General features: G+C 34.1%; 1 long non-coding RNA gene across 7 annotated transcripts in view; it reads right to left on the minus strand.

The window, feature by feature from the left end:
* LOC141583633 (uncharacterized) overlaps positions 1-14,437 on the minus strand; it is a 166,352-nt gene that overhangs the window by 123,135 nt on the left and 28,780 nt on the right. For all 7 annotated transcript variants that reach the window (XR_012516379.1, XR_012516383.1, XR_012516380.1 and 4 more), the window contains one exon: positions 5,621-5,778. This is a non-coding gene — a long non-coding RNA (uncharacterized LOC141583633). The remainder of the gene's footprint in view (positions 1-5,620; positions 5,779-14,437) is intronic.

Here is a 14,437-nt window from a genome sequence, read left to right on the forward strand (position 1 = left end):
TGGAATACTACTGTACATATCTAAAAATTTATTTTACTACTAAAAGCAGTCGACATATTTATTGTAGAAGTAAAGAGGATTAATTCACAAAAGATAAAGAAAAGTAATTGATCAGATATCCTGCCAAAAATGTTGTCAAATTGAGAATATTATTTTATTTAGAGTATTCCAGTATAAATATTGTATAATTAATTGGTTATCAAACTATTGGTAACACTTTTATATTTTCACTTATGTTATAGATTTTTCCCACATTATTTTATTGGAATTAAATAATTTAAAATATTGATACTAATATTAACATTAATGTCTACATTACATCATTTAACCAGTTCTAAATTTTATATTTCAGAGCAGAAATTCAATAGACATTTTTCTAAAGCATAAATGTGTCTAAATTCTTAATATTTTCCATTATTCTTTTATTTTTCAAAGTAAGTTTCTTCCTTACAGGATTTTATAAACATTCCTGTAGAAGAAACACAGCAACATGAACTGAAGCTATGCTCCACTGAACTTCTCTCTTTAAATTCAGTAAAATATTAGATTTTATTGCACAAATTTTATGATTTTATTAAAGAAAAAAATGTGTTTTTAATGTCTCCATATATGCATACATATATGTCGTTGACTATGCAGAGGGTTGTCTGTACTGACATTTTTCTACTGATAATGATATTTTCATCTATGTGACAAAAATTTAGGTTTACCATACAGTTCCTTTGTTTTTTTTGTTTTTTTTTTTTTTTTTTTTTTGAGACGGAGTTTCGCTCTTGTTACCTAGGCTGGAGTGCAATGGCGCGATCTCGGCTCACCGCAACCTCCGCCTCCTGGGTTCAGGCAATTCTCCTGCCTCAGCTTCCTGAGTAGCTGGGATTACAGGCACGCGCCACCACGCCCAGCTAGTTTTTTGTATTTTTAGTAGAGACGGGGTTTCACCATGTTGACCAGGATGGTCTCGATCTCTCGACCTCGTGATCCACCCGCCTCGGCCTCCCAAAGTGCTGGGATTACAGGCTTGAGCCACCGCGCCCGGCCCTTTGTTTTTATATATCTAGGTAATACTGGAATAAGCACTGAATGTATTTGGTGTAGTTGTTTTGATGAAATGCTGGTTTGACTTGGCTGTAACAACGTTCAAGTTTTTATAACTATTCATCAGTGAAACTTTTCTATGAATTCTTACTTTTTACTCTTTCATTATATTTTGATAAGCATTATATTAATTTTGTAAAATTATTGCAAAGTTTTTATGTCCTTTCCATAAGCTAAACAATTTACATAATAGTGAATTTCTGTTATTTGTAGGAAAGATACCTGCCATATTGTCTTAGCTGAGATTAGCATACTTTTTGTTTTTCTCACAGCTTTTCATTTTTATATGAATAATGTTAAAATAGTCAATGTTTTATAAAGTAAGTTAAGTACTTTTTCTTGAAAATGTCTACATATACTACCTCCATTCCATTAACCATAATTGAGACATAATAAACATATTAATATATGTATCAATTCCCAGAAGCTTGGAAATTGTTTTATCTAGATTTAACTTGTTGCCAGAGCTTGAGTGTCCTCCCTCAGACTGTCACTTGTAGAGTCATGGGAACATAGTTTTTAAAGAATAAATGTATTTTTTTATTACATATTGACAAATTACGGTTGCATCTATTTATTAAAAATCAAGTGGTATTATAATTTTCAATGCAATATGAAATGATTAAGCTAATTTACATATCATTACCTCAAATATTCAAATTTTTATGAGAATATTAGAAGTGTACTCTCATAGTAATATGAAATGTATAGTACCACACATTCTTAATAGGCTAAAAACTCCCATGAAGAGAGATCCTCTGTAATCAGCACCATTTAGAAGCCATTAAGGAAGACAGAAGCCTAAGGCATCATAGACATTTGGTGTGAGGTTTTGTTTCATTTTGTTTTGTTTCTAAAGAAGGACCTGAAAGTTTCATAATGGAGTTATTTTACCCTTCGTCACCAAAAACAATTGCCCTGAACCAATCAATCATAAATCATGCTACTGAGAAACTTTCCTTACTCCAAACTAATAGAAGTGGCTTCCAGGTGTGAAATCTGGATTGACTCCTCTATGAAATTCAGGCAGACTCATTTACCCCTCCTTGGGCACAGACAGTCATCCCTCACTCAGTTCTTTGAATGGGTTCATTCCTCCATAGATCCTTCTTTTTTGGCCCTCTCTCCCATTGACTCATCAGTCACTTTTTCCCTTCTACGCTCCTTACATTTTATGGCCCAGCCTGCCCCTACTCTTACTATCAAAGTTTCAGTCATTCTGTTCTATTATTGCATCACTGTTTTTGGACAGAGCTGGAAAAAGCTTCTGATACATCAGAGAAGTTATGTAAAGGAGAAATGAAAGACAGCATCTCACATTAACTTCCAGTTAAAACTCTTTTAAGACATTTGAATTGTCTATGCTGTCCAGATTTGCAAATATTAACACTGAATCCCTTAGGTGTACTCCTTTTCCTTCAGCCAGAAAGCTCAAGCATTTTCTTTAGTCTTTTCCTGTTCTGGTCTTGGGTCTTATGTGATATGTATATTAATAGTCATATTAATATACCTCTGTATTAACTTGAATAATAGTGTACATATTACTGGATATCATATCGTTTCAATACACAAAGTATACTTAGGGACTGAATAGATTCATAGATCCTAGGAATTGCTATAGGAATACCCATCATAAGGGATTTCTGTCTGATGATTGAACATTAAGAGAACAGTAGTGTTTTTTAATCTACTTTTCAGTATCACTCATTCTTCAATACAAATGGTAGACATGAGAAAGCTATAGATCAGCCCTTTCGAAATTTTTTCTTTCATTATGACCTGATTTTCGTGAATCGTTTTATGTATTTTTATAACTTTTTCACTTGTTAAATCAGATGAAGAGGTTGGTTTTTGATGAGATGCTTCTTTGCTTAGCTATCGAAGCGGTATGATTTTTTTCTTGTGTAGGAAAACTTCAAGACCATCTTGCATGTCAGCCTTCTTTAAATATATTAATACTTTAAGCGTTTTAAATGGCAATTAAAACATTTTTATTTAGAGTGACTTAGACACACAAAGCAATTTATCCAATAAGGGTTTCCCACTTCTCAAACTAGTAGAAGAAAGAAATTAAATAGTTGTTCTAGCCATGCTTTTGTTTTCTTGGGTATTTTATTCCTTAGATAGTGTAAGTTTCTCCATTCTATTACTGGCATGAAATAATTTTGTTTCTCCACTTTAGAGAGCTCAGTGCTGTTACTGACATCTGGCCCTTTATTTTCTGTAACAAAGAATTAATTTAATATTCTTTTACTGATTATTAGTGACTTTTATTCAGACAAAAGTTTTTAATTCTGGCCTAACACATGCTGTTTATTTAAAAGTTTCAAAATTGGTTTAATAGGTTATATAGGATCATAAATTTTATTTAACAATTTTGCTTTTTAATAATTACAAATATAAGTTTGGCCAAAATCCAGTTTGATTAGAAAATAAATACATTAAAAATTTTTAGTTTTACAATTTTATTCTTATAGTAAAACTAAATTTATATTCTTATTCTTTATTTTATTTATTCAAGTCTACTGTAAACCATCTATAAATGTAATATGATTAGTAAATATTTCTGTTTTTTATAAAAGTGAACTTCATAAACCTTTTTTTGTTTTTTTCAGACATGCTTTTTGAAAACAGACAGCATAAATCGAACTTAATTTACCAAATAAGGAGGACTAAATTGAGTATCCTCAGGTTTGTCCTTCATCAATAGGTCCAACTCATGGAAATATTTTGTAGCAGCAATTGCAAGTTTATTGAAGACAGCTCTCAGTATGCCAAAAGTCTTCTCTACAGGAAAACTTGGCAATTATAAATAGATAAACCTAGAATTAAGTAACTTGGTCTAAAGTTATGTGTTCATGCTAAGTGTCTGTCTTCAGAAGATAATTAAGAAACCCCTTAAAAGTGTATTATATTGATGCACTATAACTGAAAGACTTCTGCAAAATGACAAAGCATTTAAATAATTTAAATTGGATTGACCAAATACTTCTATCACATGTACTTAAGCATAGTCATACTTGAAATATTTGCAATTTGTTATTACCTGTTACTTTCAACTCTCAAAACTAAGACATTTGAGAAACATTCAGTCTTATCTTTGCATATTTTTTATATTCCTTATCATTTAAAAAATTTTTGAGCTAAAAAATAAAGACAAAAGTGTAAATGTCTATTCATATATACCAGAGGCTATGATACAGAAGCAGGTAAAAACTTCTTCATGTGCCCCTAGACAGCTACTGCCTGAAAAGTTTGATTTTACAATGTTATTGAAGTGTATTAGTCCATTCTCACACTGTTATAAAGATACTACCTGAGACTGGGGAATTTATAAAGGAAAAAGGTTTAATTGACTCACCCATGTTACCCATGTCTGGAGAGGCCTCAGGAAACTTAAAATCATAGCCAAAGGAAAATAGGCATCTCTTACAGGGCAGCAGGTGAGAGAGAGCATGTGAGAGCGCAGGTAAAGCAACCATCATTAAGACCATCAGATCTCATGAGAATTCACTCACTATCATGAGGATAGCATTGGGGAACCACCCCAAAATCCAATTACTTCCTCACAGGTCTCTTCTTCAACACCTGGGGATTACAACACTAGATGAGTTTTGGAGGGAGACATAAAGCCTAACGGTATCATAAAGTTTTGCTTCACTAAGCAAGATAAAATAGTGAACCAATATACATAGGCTTGTGTTTCTAAATAAGTTGCCTTAACACTAAATAAGCTAATGACTATTAGTACTGACATCGCACATAACCTTGCTGGGTGGACAAGCCAATGCCAGTAGGCGATAGGACCGGGAAATGCTAATAAAAGACTTTGTTCTGGACATAGGCTTGGGGAGAAGGCTTACTCAACACAAGGGTTTATTCACAGAACTTGCTTTAGCCACTTCTGAAAAAAACACTTCTGAAAAATCACTTCTGAAGTGTTTTTCAGAAGTGATCCCTTACTTCTGAAAAAACACTGGGATGGGAATCTGATTTGAAAGATGGTAATTTATGGTCTAAAAAGAATTATTTGCACTGTACATATTGTCAGCCTCATTTATCCAGAGGGAATATGCCCAGATTATGAAAGCATTTCATTATGATTCCAAGGTGGACAATTAGGGGAAATTGGGAGTTTAGCTCACTTCCTTTTTAGAATACCCTGTTCACATTATCATGCCTCTTTCTTTTCATGTTTTGTTTTTTGGGCTGCTTTTTTTTTTTTTACAGGCAATCTGCCATGAGCTAAAATAGTTTCTTGTTTAATGCTGCACAAAAATTTATGTGGTAGATACTAATGTAATCCCCACTTATAGAGAAAGAAAGTCAAATGAGAAAGGATACATAATTCACCCAAATTTACCTGGATAGTACATTTCAAGGGGAAAATTTAATCTCCAGACTGTTTGAGTTCATGCTTTTAATGAGTACCCATTTAGTCGTCATAATTAATCCTCAAAAGACGTCAGATTTATCCTAGTTTGAAGATGATAGAACTAAGACTGTGGGAAAATAAGTGACTTGCCTGAGTCAGTAGAATTTAGAAGTTATGTAGAGAGCAGCACTTTCTTCCGCCTTCATTTCCTGCCAGTCTTTTTTTGGTCTCTCATTCTTTGTGACATTCATTGAACTACTCACTGACACTCACTGACTCCTTCACATTCAGTGACTGTTTAGAAATACCTTTACAGGAGAAAATAAAAATATAACAAAAGTTTTAAAAACTATCTCATTGGGTCACTGTCCATGTTTGTTTTATTTTATAATTTGCTCAAATTTAGTCCTCAATTTTGACCAACTATTTTATGTCTCATATTTCTTCAACCTTGGCAGGCTATCTTTCTTTTTTATGGATTTCTGATGCCTTATGAGTATGAAATCCTTGGATGTTGACTTCTTCATATGTGACACAGCATTTTTGTATATCCACTTAATCCACTTAAATACTTTACCAACTTTCTATCTTCTTGATCCTATTTTTATCACTTACTTATAAGTTTGGTTTTGTACCAGAATTCTTACTTGCAAGTAATCACTTTGGTTTATTTAATCTGAAAAGGAAATAACTGAAAAAACACAGAAGAGGTTTTAGAATCTCTGGGATAGCAGGATACCTCTGGGACCACTCAGAAAAATTACGAGGCTATTCAGCTAGACCCAGAGCTGACAGCACTGCTGCTGCTGCTGCCACAGAGCACAGGATGTTAACAGCCCTCAGAATGCAAAATGACTATTATCGTAACAATCGAAGAGATTGGCATGTTGGAGAGAACATATCCAAACTCAGAATAATTCTCTATTCCTAAGAGGAATGCACACTATTCAGTGAAACACACAGAACATGTCATCATGTCATCATAGGTCAGCACACTGTTTGTTATAAAGATAAGAAAGTATTTTAAGCATTGCAGGCCATATAGTCTTTGTTACAACTATTTGCTCTGCCTTTAGAGTACAAAAATAGCCATTAAAAAAAAAGAATGGGTATAGTGTGTACCAACAAAACTTTATTTTAGTACACAGAAATTTGAACACTAAAAAAGTAACAGAACTTTTATATGCCAGGAAATAGTCTATTATTTTTTTCAGCCATTAAAAAAACAGGCAGTGGGCCCGATTTAGTCTGCAGGCTGTAGTTTGCCAACCACTGCAGTAGATCATTAAGATCACTCATCGTAGTGGGGAACTTTTAATGGATTTACATAAAATACAGATATCCCCACACCTCAGGCTCAAACTTCTGTGTAGATAATGGCCCAAACGTACCCCTTCCAAGTTTGTGATCAATCCACAAAAACCATTTGGTATACAGATACTTACTTCAAGTTGCTTTATTTTCAAATATTTTGAAGTTTTCTTTTTCTTTAAACAATTTGTGTTTAATTTATTAAAGTTGTAAGTTTAAAGAAGAGTTTTTTCAACTATCAAAGTCAATCAGAAAATTATTTTTACTTTTGTTTACAAGTGATTTTAAAAATTACTTTCAAGGGAGTGTGGTTCTGTCTTACATTAAAAAAAAAACACACACACACAAGTGTTTCACAGCACATCACACTTAAATGAGTTTAGCCATCCAGGAAGAACACAGACATCACTTCAGTTAATTGAAGGTATTTACAATTAGGTTTCAGCTGCCTAGTGAGTATTCTCAATGAACCATTTTTGAAATAATTACTGTATTTTCAGCCACTACACTCAAAAATAGTGGCTGAAAATAATTACTGTATTTTCAGCCACTACACTCAAAAGTAGTGACTCATTCATCACCTTATCTGATGAGCAAAGCATGTAGCTCTCACCTAGTTTGATCAGTGAAATGGAATTTTTAAAAATCTGCAATTCTTAAAATGGGTGCCTATATTTACCAATTTATTATTAATGACCCTTGAAGGTGTGAGAGAACCCAAAGGTTTATTTTCCAACTAATGGCAAAGACTTTTTAATGTTATAAAATGTTACATTTTTCATATAGCCAGTGTTAATAAGAATAACTACTATGATACTCCAGTTGAATCTTGGATAGCTTACATGGGTAAATCTGCTATTTGGATGTAATTTTAAAGTCATTCTATTAAAGGCAGCTGAGATGAACAGTGAGCTTCACTGCTCTGAGGCCTGCTCTGTGTCTCTTTTTCTTCCCATTCTTTACAGCCACCTATGGCTACTGCCAATGTATCACATAGAGGCATCTGTGATTCTGACTCAGCTTATTCCTCACCTCAGTAAAATGGTCATAGGAAATGCCCTATGAAACCACAGCTATTCACTGAAAGAAAGCCAATAGTGTGGAAGAATAGATATTTGAAAGATCCTGCTGATGTAAACTGCTTACACTTACTAGGGCTCTACAGTAGAAACACTAAATGTAATCAAGTTAATGGCTAAGTGGATATAGGATGATAAGTCAGTCACAAGTTTATCTTCTGTCTTATGGTTGATTCTTGTGTGAAGTCCCAAGCCATACAGAATACTTATTTACCCAAAAAAGTTTGGCATTCTTTCGAACGTAGGGCTTTCGCTGTGATTTTCTAAATGATTTTTCTACAAACTCATACAACATCATAATCATCCATACAGCTTTCAACTATTCTAAGATCCAGTAAGTCATAGTGGGTCAGTTGGTATAGCTTGCAGTACAGTCTTGATACATTAAAGAGCCTTCTGATCAAAAAGCTAGCAGCATTTCAGGAACCAGGTAAATGAGTTTGAGGAATGTTCAAAGCGAATGTGCACTGCGACCAAAATCAAAGATATCTACATAATGTTGTTTCTCTTCTTAGAAGCAGAAATGATTACTCACATTAGTGGTGATATCCCTATATGCCCTATTATACTGAGCAGAAGAAACTTTACTGAAATATTTCTTACCAAAGCAAATGTACTCCTGCTACTTCCTGCTCTCCAGTTCCCATGATCACTATATTATTAAAATAATAAACCAGTATTATATCTTATGGGCTAGTGAAATTGTCAATGTCACTGCAGATTAAATTGTGGCACAGAAGATGATAGTTATGATTTAAGACATAAAAGTGAAAGTGTGTTGCTGTTCTTATTAGGTGAAAGAAATTATTTTCAAAGTTCAAGTCCTACTGTAATAGGGAAAAAAAGGTGAGATCAATGGTTTCATTTAAGGTGTCTAGGATGATATTGATTTGCTCCACCCAGAATGCCACATTTAGAATTGGGTCTACATTTAATGTCACCATCAAATTAGGTTTGAAATAATCCATCATCATTTTCCATGTCTCATTTGTCTTTTGTAATCAGCAAACCGGAGAATTAAATAGCAATATGATACATACAATCACATCTCAATCTTTCAAGACTTTGACGATTACACTAAGATTTGCCATTCCCTCAGGAATATAGTATTACTTTTTCATTTATTACCCTGATAAAGGGGGAAATCTAGAAACTTCCAGAACTTTCTAACTCAATAGCCTTTGTTTTATTCACCTGTGCAATCAATGTGATGATATTTATTTTGTCACTTTGGGAGTACATTTATTTATTATGTATTTATTTATATCATATACTCAAATACTGAGAGAATGGTCATAGGATTATTTGGAGAAAATAATGAAATGATTCACAGTATGTATTTGTAATGTTATTATAAGAACTTTTCTGAAAAATACCTGGACACCCCTTTCTTCAAGTACTATAAATCTATAAAGAAACTCAGGTCTTACAACTGGGAAAACAGCCTTGAATTTTAAGCAATATGACTAAGACACTTGTCTTTCCCACAAGCTGGGGATTAAATAGGAACTTAACATATCATACATCGAGTGTAATCCTAGGGGTCCCAGTTAGTCAAGATCAATTATTACATAAGTTTGGGCCCTCTTATTATCATACATGTTCTACTTAGCATGTTAATTATGAGGGAATAATGATAAGAAAGCTCTAGAAGTATGCAGAGGTGAGCTTAATTATATTTTAAGATAGAAAATTTGCAAAGATATTTATAAAGGTGAAGCAATATTCATCTCAAAAAATAAAAAGAAAATCTTATATTTGAATAACAAGAACATTAGAATGTAGCAAAATGTATATAAATCATTAAACATCAATAAATGGGGGATCTAATTTGTGGATATAAGATTGGGTGTTGCTGTCTTGGTGAATGATATGACTGGAATGGGCTTGCTATTTTTCTTTATTCTTTGCATCAATAACTGCAAATTTAAAATCCTGGATGATTCCTTCTAAGTGACTAAAGCTAGGCTAAAGTTCTTGCCTATGTTGCAAAGGATCTGGAGCCGGTGGGGCACAGGAGGAGTTAGAGGTATAGAGGAGAAGTACTGATGGGATTTGTGAATCAAAGTATCTTTCTTTTTGTTATAATGGGTAGCAGCCTATTTTTTCCTACGAAAAACTTTTAGAATGTAAGTTCTGTGAAGGCAGGGACCTCACCGATGCATATACAGTCTGATATTCACAGACAGAGAGCACTCCACCCATATATGATTAATTTGTAAATGAATGAATGACAGTATTTCCCTAAATATATTAAGGATTTTCAGATGCAGAAAAGCTGGAAAAATAATAACTGCTACACACTGCCTTCAATTTTGTTATATTCTCTACATTAAACAGTCTTCTTAATTCTTCTCAATTTATCTGTACTGCCTACCATTTTCCTTCCCCACATTGATTTAGCTTAGCAGCCAAAAAAATACGGACTGGATATTTTTTTTTTTTTTTTTTTGAGACGGAGTTTCGCTCTTGTTACCCAGGCTGGAGTGCAATGGCGCGATCTCGGCTCACCGCAACCTCCGCCTCCTGGGTTCAGGCAATTCTCCTGCCTCAGCCTCCTGAGTAGCTGGGATTACAGGCACGCGCCACCATGCCCAGCTAATTTTTTGTATTTTTAGTAGAGACGGGGTTTCACCATGTTGACCAGGATGGTCTCGATCTCTCGACCTCGTGATCCACCCGCCTCGGCCTCCCAAAGTGCTGGGATTACAGGCTTGAGCCACCGTGCCCGGCTCGGACTGGATATTTTGACATGATAAATTTATAAAGACTCCTAGCTGTAGAGATTACAGTGTGTATAAGGCATCTACTTATATAATTTTTTGAAAATAAAGATAAGTATTTTATAATGTTTAAATAGAAAATATTCCTCCTAGATATCACTCCTAGTCTTCAATGAATAAGCATGAATGAAATAATAAAATAATATCTCAATATATAGCATACAAACATTTTGGTACATTTATTTTTCTATAAAATACAAAGAATTTAATCACCTATTACTTCCTTATGTACCATCAATTACATGAATATGTCTCAAATTCGCATTCTATTTAAGCAGTTAAATCTTTTTGTATGTTTTATTTTATTTTATTGTTTATTATGTTTTATAACTAAAAAGAATATAAAAACAACTTAAATAATGTAAGAAAAGATATTTTAAATATTAGAAAATTTTAAATAAAATAATAGCATAATCCAGCTGAGAACTTTGAGATATTGTGTAATAAATACTCAGTGGGTAGTCCTGAACTATCACTGAGTTTTTAGTATTGTCACTTTTATACTAGTCAACTTAACAATGCAAGTTATCCCTGCACTGTTTGCCCAGGTAATAGAGGCTACCCAACCTACCTATATAAGTTAGGGAGAGCAAAGAACAGAGCATATGCTTTACATAATTTGCTTCTATTTAATCACAAAGAAGGAGGATGAATGACAGAAGCAAGCTGAAAACAACTTGACTTCACAAGACAACTATAACAATATCATATCAGGTAAGTGTAAATATAAAGTGATGGTGTGAGTCATTCTATGTTCTTATCTACTCAGCCAATTCAACAAAAAGAAACACATCAACCCCCAACAGGTTCTGTGAGGACACAGTAACCACTTTTTAAACCATTTGTTCAATAGGTAGGAGTTGTTGGATAGGGATGGATTTTGCTTGTCTGCTTGAGATCTTGCACCAATATCTCCTCTTTACGGAAATACGGTGAGATGCTACCTTGAGTCTCAGCTTCTGGAAGCAGAAATAGAGGCTCAGGAAGAAGAAAGCTTAGCTACAATTAGTGAAATATCTCTCCTCATTGTTGTGGAAATATTCTTCCCCTAAACTTCTGGACATCATTATTTGCATGAACTTTTAGTAACAGGAAAAATATAAAATCAACTTTTCCCATTTTATGCATTTTTAAAAGTATAATATGAAATTGTTCCTAAACTTCCCAATAATAACAAACAGCTAATTTTTATTTACTATGAATGTTTTCAGTGCCAAGTCTTTGACCAGGGCTTTCTCACCTAATTCTCACAATAGCAGTGGTTAAGTGGATAACTATATTTCCCATCATATAAAAACTAAAAATCAAGGTTGAAACAATGCCTAATGCCACACAACTAGTAACTGATAAATCTGGGTTTCAAACAGTCATTCCATCTCTCAAACTATTTCTATGTGGAAATATAACTTTTGAAAATATAATATAAAACTATATGTTAATTATGATACCGTAATTATATCTAAAAAAAATCATTAAACTTTACTATGTGTGGGACATTATACTAAATGCTTTTCACAGATTGTCTTATTTAATTATTAAACAAAGCTGTGACGTTATGGACACCATTTTATAGATGAAGTAACTGAATGAACGCTTTGAAAAGTGAATGACTCAAACACTCAAACACAAACAAAATGAGTTAATGTTCATTAAATTAGCTGAAGCACCTAGTAAGAAACAAGAGAAGCCCATTGGAATGGGAGAGTCCCCAAGGAGAGAAGAAAAAGCAGTGGGAAGGTGCAGACTCTGACCTATGCAGAGAAAATCAGGAGAAAGGCAAGAGCCTAGAAAACAAGGATAAATATTGTCTCGTGACATGTCAATACATGACAACTTTGTCTCATTTCAGCCGGTGCCTGGTGCCTGGTCATGTCGAATGCCTTTAGCATTCGTAAGATTACTAGCCTATGTTCTATTCTTTTTTTTTTTTTTCTTTTTTTTTTGAGAAAGGGGCTCTGTCACCTAAGCTGGAGGTGCAATCACAGCTCACTGCAGCCTTGAGCGATCCTCCTACTTCACCTCCCTAGTAGCTGGGACCATAGACACACACCACTATGCCTGGCTAACTATTTAATTTTTGTTTGAGATGAGGTTTTATTTTGTTGCCCAGGCTGTTCTTGAACTCCTAGGCTCAAGCAATCCTCCTGCCTCGGCCTTCCAAAGAGCTGAGATTACAGGCATGAGCCATCACACAGGCCCAGCCTATGTTGTATTCTATGAGTTACTGAAGATCATTGATAGCCAAACAACTTTTCTTTGTTACATTTTAAAAGAAAAATCACAGTGGCATTTTATTAAGCTGTGTTAAGAAGATCCAGAGTTCATATATAATTCCCTGTTATTGCTCAGTGCTAATAACATTTTTTCTCAAAGATAACATTTATGAGTGGTATTTGAATATGAATGACACATATTACCAACAGCAGTGTTACTGCTGCCTGTGTTCAGTCAACAGATATAACATATTTATTAAGATAAAATGAATTCTCACTTCAAAATAATAACTAGCATCCAAAATGGACTTTGGTAACCCTATGATAACCCTATGACATGTATAGCATGATTAGTGAACTTTTATAAATGAGACAGTGGTATCTGGGAGTAACTTGCTCAGTATTAGAAAAAGCATAGGTGGCAAAGCAAGGACTTGTGTGTTTTTTTTTTTTTTTGCATACTCCGTGCTTTATGCATGGCATGATTCAGCTCACTGCAGAGAGCAGAGGGTGGACTCAAACAAATAAACGCTGAACTCTCTGTCACAGTATATGTCCAAATACAGGCAGAAAAACTCCCTGGCAAAGAGCTTTACAGAACTGTAGCTGTAGATGAATTCAATAGTTTCTAAAATGTCTTTGTGAATCATGACCATCTCAGTGTCAGCTGAATGTTCTGTGTCTTTGTGACTCTTGTGTTATGAGACTGAAAACTCTGCAATGCATCTTCATGTAAAAGAGTGGTTTACATTGTGCTACCACGTTTTAGAGTTATTAATGAATTTTTACATTCACAATCCTATTTTGTTTTGCCACAGCCCTGTGCTGTAGAGAAGACACTATTTCAATTTCTTCATAATAAAGTAATAATAGTCCCTGCAAGGAGGAAGATGTCTTGGCCAGGTTTCCATAATTAAAATCCGTAGAATTGAGTTAGGCTTTAGTTCTTTCCTCTATATTTTCTGCCTTTGTGATTTGTACCTGGTACATTCACCTTCCCCTCACTTACTTTTTCCAGGAATAGAAGAAAAACGTCTTTAAAAGCTACATTTCTCTCTAAATGTCCAGTGTCTATTAAATGTCATTTTGTTATCACTAATTTTATACTTGCTCTAAAGCAGAAAAATGCAAACATTAGCTAGGTAATGAACTGTTTTATCTCTGTTGCTATATAGTCTATGTTCTATTTGCCTCCTTTTAAATTTGCTGCTTCAGTGCTTTGTGGAAAAACCTGGTCTTAATCTATAAGAGCAGGCTGCCAGCATTTAGTTGGAAAACAATTTGCCTCAGCCTTTGCATGGCTAGTGTTTTATTTCTGAAATGATATTGATGTAACACTTATACCATTTCAATAACTCAACTGCACTGACAAGAGAAGTTAACCAAGGAAATAAAGGACAGCCAAGAATGTTGCAGGCATTGCTGTCTAATCAAGTGCTAACAGAACAAGCTGGAAGCTTTGCAGAATGGAAGGCTCCATGGAGAATCAGCTTGCATAGGATTGGGGAACATCTGTAGCTCTGTGGCCTTTACCGTCTTTTATATATTGCCATATTCTACATACTCTGTGATATGTCCCTT

The sequence above is a fragment of the Saimiri boliviensis genome, chromosome 2 (assembly GCF_048565385.1).
Source record: "Saimiri boliviensis isolate mSaiBol1 chromosome 2, mSaiBol1.pri, whole genome shotgun sequence".
Lineage (NCBI taxonomy): Eukaryota > Metazoa > Chordata > Mammalia > Primates > Cebidae > Saimiri > Saimiri boliviensis.